The following is a 9,658-nucleotide window of genomic DNA, read 5'->3' on the forward strand; positions in this document are numbered from 1 at the left end:
CAGAATTCTCGTCGGAATCCGATTCATCGGAGAATTGGTAATCCTCCCAATATTTTGCTTCCTTGGCGGAAACACCATTGACCATAATTAACTTTGGTCGGTTGGTTGAGGATTTTCTTTTACTTAACCGTTTTATTATTTCCCCCACCGGTTCTATTTCTTCATCCGGTTCCGATTCTTCTTCCGGTTCCGATTCTTCTTCCGGTTCCGACTCTTCTTCCGGTTCCTCTTCGGGAACTTGTGAATCAGTCCACAAATTATTCCAATTTACATTTGACTCTTCATTATTATTAGGTGAGTCAATGGGACTTGTTCTAGAGGTAGACATCTATCACATAATATCAAACACGTTAAGAGATTAATATATCACATAATATTCATATGTTAAAAATATATAGTTTCCAACAAAAATGTTAAGCAATCATTTTTAAAGAAAACACGGTCGAAGTCCAGACTCACTAATGCATCCTAACAAACTCGATAAGACACACTAATGCAAATTTTCTGGTTCTCTAAGACCAACGCTCGGATACCAACTGAAATGTCCCGTTCTTATTGATTAAAAACGTTCCATATTAATTGATTTCGTTGCGAGGTTTTGACCTCTATATGAGACGTTTTTCAAAGACTGCATTCATTTTTAAACAAACCATAACCTTTATTTCATCAATAAAGGTTTAAAAAGCTTTACGTAGATTATCAAATAATGATAATCTAATATATCCTGTTTACACACGACCATTACATAATGGTTTACAATACAAATATGTTACAACAAAATAAGTTTCTTGAATGCAGTTTTTACACAATATCATACAAGCATGGACTCCAAATCTTGTCCTTATTTAAGTATGTGACAGCGGAAGCTCTTAATAATCACCTGAGAATAAACATGCTTAAAACGTCAACAAAAATGTTGGTGAGTTATAGGTTTAACCTATATATATCAAATCGTAACAATAGACCACAAGATTTCATATTTCAATACACATCCCATACATAGAGATAAAAATCATTCATATGGTGAACACCTGGTAACCGACAATAACAAGATGCATATATAAGAATATCCCCATCATTCCGGGACACCCTTCGGATATGATATAAATTTCGAAGTACTAAAGCATCCGGTACTTTGGATGGGGTTTGTTAGGCCCAATAGATCTATCTTTAGGATTCGCGTCAATTAGGGTGTCTGTTCCCTAATTCTTAGATTACCAGACTTAATAAAAAGGGGCATATTCGATTTCGATAATTCAACCATAGAATGTAGTTTCACGTACTTGTGTCTATTTTGTAAATCATTTATAAAACCTGCATGTATTCTCATTCCAAAAATATTAGATTTTAAAAGTGGGACTATAACTCACTTTCACAGATTTTTACTTCGTCGGGAAGTAAGACTTGGCCACTGGTTGATTCACGAACCTATAACAATATATACATATATATCAAAGTATGTTCAAAATATATTTACAACACTTTTAATATATTTTGATGTTTTAAGTTTATTAAGTCAGCTGTCCTCGTTAGTAACCTACAACTAGTTGTCCACAGTTAGATGTACAGAAATAAATCGATAAATATTATCTTGAATCAATCCACGACCCATTGTATACGTATCTCAGTATTGATCACAACTCAAACTATATATATTTTGGAATCAACCTCAACCCTGTATAGCTAACTCCAACATTCACATATAGAGTGTCTATGGTTGTTCCGAAATATATATAGATGTGTCGACATGATAGGTCGAAACATTGTATACGTGTCTATGGTATCTCAAGATTACATAATATATAATACAAGTTGATTAAGTTATGGTTGGAATAGATTTGTTACCAATTTTCACGTAGCTAAAATGAGAAAAATTATCCAATCTTGTTTTACCCATAACTTCTTCATTTTAAATCCGTTTTGAGTGAATCAAATTGCTATGGTTTCATATTGAACTCTATTTTATGAATCTAAACAAAAAAAGTATAGGTTTCTAGTCGGAAAAATAAGTTACAAGTCGTTTTTATAAAGGTAGTCATTTCAGTCGAAAGAACGACGTCTAGATGACCATTTTAGAAAACATACTTCCACTTTGAGTTTAACCATAATTTTTGGATATAGTTTCATGTTCATAATAAAAATCATTTTCTCAGAATAACAACTTTTAAATCAAAGTTTATCATAGTTTTTAATTAACTAACCCAAAACAGCCCGCGGTGTTACTACGACGGCGTAAATCCGGTTTTACGGTGTTTTTCGTGTTTCCAGGTTTTAAATCATTAAGTTAGCATATCATATAGATATAGAACATGTGTTTAGTTGATTTTAAAAGTCAAGTTAGAAGGATTAACTTTTGTTTGCGAACAAGTTTAGAATTAACTAAACTATGTTCTAGTGATTACAAGTTTAAACCTTCGAATAAGATAGCTTTATATGTATGAATCGAATGATGTTATGAACATCATTACTACCTTAAGTTCCTTGGATGAACCTACTGGAAAAGAGAAAAATGGATCTAGCTTCAATGGATCCTTGGATGGCTCAAAGTTCTTGAAGCAAAATCATGACACGAAAACAAGTTCAAGTAAGATCATCACTTGAAATAAGATTGTTATAGTTATAGAAATTGAACCAAAGTTTGAATATGATTATTACCTTGTATTAGAATGATAACCTACTGTAAGAAACAAAGATTTCTTGAGGTTGGATGATCACCTTACAAGATTGGAAGTGAGCTAGCAAACTTGAAAGTATGCTTGATTTTATGAAACTAGAACTTTTGGAATTTATGAAGAACACTTAGAACTTGAAGATAGAACTTGAGAGAGTTCAATTAGATGAAGAAAATTGAAGAATGAAAGTGTTTGTAGGTGTTTTTGGTCGTTGGTGTATGGATTAGATATAAAGGATATGTAATTTTGTTTTCATGTAAATAAGTCATGAATGATTACTCATATTTTTGTAATCTTATGAGATATTTCATGCTAGTTGCCAAATGATGGTTCCCACATGTGTTAGGTGACTCACATGGGCTGCTAAGAGCTGATCATTGGAGTGTATATACCAATAGTACATACATCTAAAAGCTGTGTATTGTACGAGTACGAATACGGGTGCATACGAGTAGAATTGTTGATGAAACTGAACGAGAATGTAATTGTAAGCATTTTTGTTAAGTAGAAGTATTTTGATAAGTGTATTGAAGTCTTTAAAAAGTGTATAAATACATATTAAAACACTACATGTATATACATTTTAACTGAGTCGTTAAGTCATCGTTAGTCGTTACATGTAAGTGTTGTTTTGAAACCTTTAGGTTAACGATCTTGTTAAATGTTGTTAACCCAATGTTTATAATAACAAAAGAGATTTTAAATTATTATATTATCATGATATTATGATGTACGAATATCTCTTAATATGATATATATACATTAAATGTCGTTACAACGATAAACGTTACATATATGTCTCGTTTCAAAATCATTAAGTTAGTAGTCTTGTTTTTACATATGTAGTTCATTGTTAATATAATTAATGATATGTTTACTTATCATAATATCATGTTAACTATATATATAACCATATATATGTCATCATATAGTTTTTTTTACAAGTTTTAACGTTCGTGAATCACCGGTCAACTTGGGTGGTCAATTGTCTATATGAAACCTATTTCAATTAATCAAGTCTTAACAAGTTTGATTGCTTAACATGTTGGAAACATTTAATCATGTAAACATCAATCTCAATTAATATATATAAACATGGAAAAGTTCGGGTCACTACACTAAACATGTTACACTACTTAATTTAGCATGAATTCGCAACAAAAATCGGCCATAACCCCTTTATATCAAAAAGCCCCAAATTGCTCAATAACACTAACCCTAAATTTCTAAAAATTTTGAAGTTTAAGGCTTCAAATCATGACAAATAGCTTCAATCTAGGCTATACAAGCATAATATACAAACAATTTAACTATAATTAAGCTAGAAATTATCAAAATTAAATTAGATAAAAATTGCTCATAATCACTAAAATTGAGAATTTAATGAATTTAGGGGTGAAATCGTTACCTTTTTCTTCCCAAATCCGAGGAAAGGTATGTTTATAGCGGATTGTAGCAACAAATTTGGAGTAATTTGGTGAAAAAATTCGTGATTTTAGAGAGGTTTTGAGGTTGAGTTCGTGTTTGTGTGTGTGTGAAATGGGAACCAGAGACAGTCGACTGGGAATTTTAATCCTGCCCAGATTTTGGTCCCCATGAGATCGCATGGGGTACCAGTGCAAATCCCATGCGATCGCATGGGGCCTGGTATTTTTTTTTTTTTAATAAAACCTTTAACATGTAAAACAATTAATTGATTAAATTTAAAATTTTGTTTTCCTTGGTAGGATGAGGTAGTTTCGGTACATTCACCTAGTTCGTCCCTCGACAAAATTTTAAAATTTGTCATTTTAAAGCGATTGTTTTAACAGCAAAGATTTTTGAATTTTTTTTTAATATTTTTGGCATACTTTATATCAATAAGATTAGAAATAATGATAACAAAATTTTTCGCCCCACCCTCGGGTAAAGCAATTTCGGTTCAAGACCTAGTGTTTAACTCACGACGAATTTTAGAAATCATTTTTTTAACTTAATGAAATAAAGTAGATTTTGTTTTTAATATCACACAAAACTTAAATTTAAAATGCATATTAATTTAAAAATAAATATTATTAATATTTATATACATTAATTTTTTTTAATTTATAAAAAATATATTATAATAAAATATTAAAATAAAATAGTTATATATTAATTATAAAAACAAGGAAAAATAAAAATAAAAATCTTTTTGTTCTTTTATCCCACTTTAATTAATCAAATATTAACAAAAATATACGTCCGTCTTTTGGGTAAAGTAATTTCGGCTATATTACCTAGTTTTACTCCTGACGAATTTTTGAAATATTTTGAGTTGATTGATTAAAGATATTAATACCTTATGAATAAACGTTAAATTTCGCAGTGATGGATTAAATTTTTGTCTTAATATTAATAATTTCGGTTTATTATACCTATTTTTAATGAATATCAATTTAATGCTTTATAGCGACAATTTAGCGTTTAAAAACAAAAGGTTAAAAGCATAAAATAAATAAAAACTTACCTTTGAAGCTTATTAGACCATGGCTGATATGATATGCATGCTTCATCTTGTAAAACCTAAAAACAAAAATTTCAGAATGGGGGGAGAAAACTAGTTCTTTAGGGTCTGCTAGTAGAAAAAACCAATCGGATTCCATTCTTGGAACTACACAAAAACAGAATATCTCACTTTAGATAGCATGAAATTATCTTTAAAACTTTTGAATCTCCCCACACTTAGTTAGCTGTGGTGTCGAAATTGTAATTAACTTCATCGTCAACTTCCATCGGACCATTATCAACTTGCATATCTGTGATTTTTGCTTTAAGCCATTGGTCGGTTTCTTTTGTAATCTTCACAAAATCAACTAATTTCTCTTTTTCTTTGGATGACAGATTGGATACTAACCGGTTACATAACTTAAAGTTCCCCTTAATCCTAGCATCGTGAACTCGTTTATAAAGTTTTTTCATTGAACTGTTAATAACGAGGTCATCTAATTTCGTATCAATAATGGGGTTCTTTGTTATCTGGTCATCATTAGGTGTTACTTCATCTTCCCCACACTTAGGCGTTTTATCATTGTTAAGCACTACCGTTGGAGTTATTGGTTCAACGATTTTGGTTGGTGGAGATTTAGACTTTGGAATCACAAAGGTGATCGATTTTTCACCATCATTAAGTGTCATTCTACCTTCTCTTACATCATTTAACACCTTGGTGGATGCTAAGAATGGTCGACCTAAAAGTAGAGGAAAGTTTGAGTCCTCTTCTATATCTATGACAACAAATTCGACTAGAAAGGTTAAATTACCTACTTGAATGGGTAGGTTGTCAGCAATTCCAATTGGGTGTCTAATGGTTTGGTCAAAGAATCGAACACTCATATTTGTTGGACTTAACCCACCTATACCTAATCTCTTATATAATGAAAGAGGCATAATACTCACACTTGCACCTAGATCAGCTAGTGCATCATACAAAACACAATCACTAAGTAAACAAGGAACAATAAATTCACCCGGATCACCCGACTTGGGTGTAAATTCCGGTGGAACTGTATTCAATGGTTTTATTTTTACGGCTTTAGTTTCTTGTTCTTGCTTATTCTTCCTCTTCCTTCCTGAGGTATCACCAACACAAACTTTATTACCTATTCCTTGCTCATATTCAACTTTCATTGGAAACAGAGTAGGTGGTCTGTATGGTGCATACATTAGTTTTTCAAAACCTGGTGGTGGTGTGATTTCTTCATCGTCACTCATATCTGAAATCTTCCTATCTTCTATTTGTGGTTTTTCAGAATTCGTTGAAACCATGTTAACATTCTCATTCCGACAATTTACTTCAGTATTACTTGGTAGTTTTCCTTGTTTCCTTTCACTCATCAGGCCCGCTAGAGTACCTACTTATTTTTCTAGATTTAAAATGGAAGCTTGTTGAGTTCTAAATGACTGATCAAACCTCTCATTCGTTTGGGTTTGAGATGCAATAAATTGTTTTTGAGATTCAACTAGCTTTAATACCATTTCTTCCAGATTTGACTTTTTCTCTTCGGTTTGTTGTGGTGGTTTATATAAGCATGGCCTTTGTTGATTGAAAGTGTTGTTTTGATTATTCGAGTTATTGTTGGATCCATTTGGATTGTAAAGAATGTTTTGATTTCCATTGTGGTTTTGCCTTGGCGGTTGATAATTATTTTGATAATTATTTCCCTGCATTTGGTTTATGTAGGAAACATTCTCACGTTGTTCCATCGTTTGCTCGACATTACAATCTTTTGTTAAGTGTGGTCCACCGCATTGCTCACAACTGATTTGTATTGTGTGAATATCTTTAGTCATCTTTTCCATTCGTCTTTCAAAAGCATCTATTTTTGCGGAAACGGAATCAAAGTCATGGCTAGAGTTGGCTCTAGCCGCTTTAGATGAATGTAAGATATCTTTCTCTTGGTGCCACTCATGCGAGTGGGAGGCTGTTTTATCGATAATCTTGTGAGCTTCGATTGAGGTTTTCTTCATAATGGAACCACCATCGGCTGTGTCGATGTCTTTTCTTGTAGCGACATTGATGCCTTTATAAAGTATTTGAACTATTTGGAAAGTGTCTAAACCGTGTTGAGGACATCCTCTCAACATCTTTCCGAATCTTGTCCACGCCTCAAATAACGTTTCATTTGGCTTTTGTGCGAACGTGGCAATTTCTCCTTGAAGTCTCACGGCTTTAGATGCTGGAAAGAATCTTTGAAGAAATTTTTCCACTAAGACATCCCATGCATCAATTGCTCCTTCGGGTAATGATTCTAACCAATCTTTAGCTTCCCCAATTAAAGTCCAAGGGAACAACATAAGATAGATTGTTTCATCCTCAATTTCTCGGATTTTAAATAGAGTACAAATCCTATTAAAGGTTCGAAGATGTTCGTTTGGATCTTCTTTTGCTGTACCACCGAATTGGCATTGATTAGTAACCATGTGTATGATTTGTCCTTTGATTTCAAAATTTGGTGCATTAACATCTGGCTGATTAATGGCATGACCTTGGCACGTACGTGTGGCTCTCATTCGGTCTTCCATAGTTTGAGGTTCCAGATCTTCCATATTTTGAATAGTTGAATCCGAATCACTAGAAGATTCTGATTTAATGGTTCCTTCTTCGACAACCTCGAGATAAATAATTTGTGGCTCAGGAGGAATGTTTAGTGGTTCAGGATCTTGGAATTGTCCTTGAATATCCTCCGGGTCCTCAATTGTGAAGTCAGGTTTAAAAAATGGATTATCGGAAATTTGAATTGAAGTACTTGTTCGACTAGATGATTCTAAAGAAAAATCAATGGTGGCAATATTGGCAAGATGTCTTGATCGAGTTATAGGTGGTGAACGTATGAAAGGTTGTGAACGTTTTGCTCGGTACATTCACTGAATATCCTATTAGTTGAAAAGATAAAAATTATATAAGTTATCAAATTAATAGACTTTTCTGATTTTACCCACGTTTCGAATAGCCAAAAGATGCAGCAGGTAGCCAGGACCCTTTAAAGGGAGTTGTGGACTTCCGATTTAAAGGGTCCTGGCTACCTGCTGCATCTTTTAAAGGGACCCTTTAAAGGGAGTTGTGGATTTGTTAGTGGCGAGTTGTGGACTTCCGATTTAAAGGGTCCTGGCTACCTGCTGCATCTTTTGGCTATTCGAAATGTGGGCAAAATCAGAAAAGTCTATTAATTCGATAACTTATATAATTTTTATCTTTTCAACTAATAGGATATTCAGTGAATGCACCGAGCAAAACGTTCACCACCTTTCATACGTTCACCACCTATAACTAGATCAAGACATCTTGCCAATATTGCCGCCATTGATTTTTCTTTAGAATCATCTAGTCGAATAAGTACTTCAATTCAAATTTTCGATAATCCATTTTTTGAACTCGACTACACAATTGAGGACCCGGAGGATATTCAAGGACAATTCCAAGATCCTGAACCACTAAAAATTTCTCGTGAGCCACAAATTATTTATCCAGAGGTTGTCGAAGAAGGAACCATTAAATCAGAATCTTCTAGTGATTTGGATTCAACTATTCAAAATATGGAAGATCTAGAACGTCAAACTATGGAAGACCGAATGAGAGCCACACGTACGGGCCAAGGTCATGCCATTAATCAGCCAGATGTTAATGCACCAAATTTTGAAATCAAAGGACAAATCCTACACATGGTTACTAATCAATGCCAATTCGGTCGTACAGCAAAAGAAGATTCAAACGAACATCTTCGAACCTTTAATAGGATTTGTACTCTATTTAAAATCCGAGAAATTGAGGATGAAACGATCTATCTTATGTTGTTCCCTTGGACTTTAATTGGGGAAGCTAAAGATTGGTTAGAATCATTACCCGAAGGAGCAATTGATACATGGGATGTCTTAGTGGAGAAATTTCTTCAAAGATTCTTTCCGGCATCTAAAGTCGTGAGACTTCAAGGAGAAATTGCCACGTTCGCACAAAAGCCAAATGAAACGTTATTTGAGGCGTGGACAAGATTCGGAAAGATGTTGAGAGGATGTCCTCAACACGGTTTAGACACTTTACAAATAGTTCAAATATTTTATAAAGGCGTCAACGTCGCTGCAAGAAAAGACATCGACACAGCCGCTGGTGGTTCCATTATGAAGAAAACCGCAACCGAAGCTCACAAAATTATCGATAAAACAGCCTCCCACTCGCATGAGTGGCACTAAGAGAAAGATATCTTACATTCATCTAAAGCGGCTAGAGCTGACTCTAGCCATGACTTTGATTCCGTTTCCGCAAAAATAGATGCTTTCAAAAGACTAATGGAAAAGACGACTAAAGATATTCACGCAATACAAATCAGTTGTGAGCAATGCGGTGGACCACACTTAATGAAAGATTGTAATGTCGAGAAAATGATGGAACAACGTGAGAATGTTTCCTACATAAACCAAAGGCAGGGAAATAATTATCAAAATAATTATCAACCACCAAGGTAAAACCTCAA

The 9,658-nt window shown here is 33.5% G+C and overlaps 2 non-coding genes across 2 annotated transcripts; one reads left to right on the forward strand and one right to left on the reverse strand.

The window, feature by feature from the left end:
- The first annotated feature begins 7,248 nt into the window (after positions 1–7,248).
- Positions 7,249–7,355, forward strand: LOC139845936 (small nucleolar RNA R71). The gene has a single exon (XR_011758688.1). It is a non-coding gene; the product is annotated as a small nucleolar RNA R71 (small nucleolar RNA).
- Positions 7,356–9,110: 1,755 nt separating this feature from the next.
- On the reverse strand, positions 9,111–9,217 carry LOC139845937 (small nucleolar RNA R71). Its single transcript, XR_011758689.1, has one exon. It is a non-coding gene; the product is annotated as a small nucleolar RNA R71 (small nucleolar RNA).
- Between the last annotated feature and the right edge of the window lie 441 nt (positions 9,218–9,658).

This window comes from Rutidosis leptorrhynchoides, chromosome 4 (genome assembly GCF_046630445.1).
Source record: "Rutidosis leptorrhynchoides isolate AG116_Rl617_1_P2 chromosome 4, CSIRO_AGI_Rlap_v1, whole genome shotgun sequence".
Classification (NCBI taxonomy): Eukaryota; Viridiplantae; Streptophyta; class Magnoliopsida; order Asterales; family Asteraceae; genus Rutidosis; species Rutidosis leptorrhynchoides.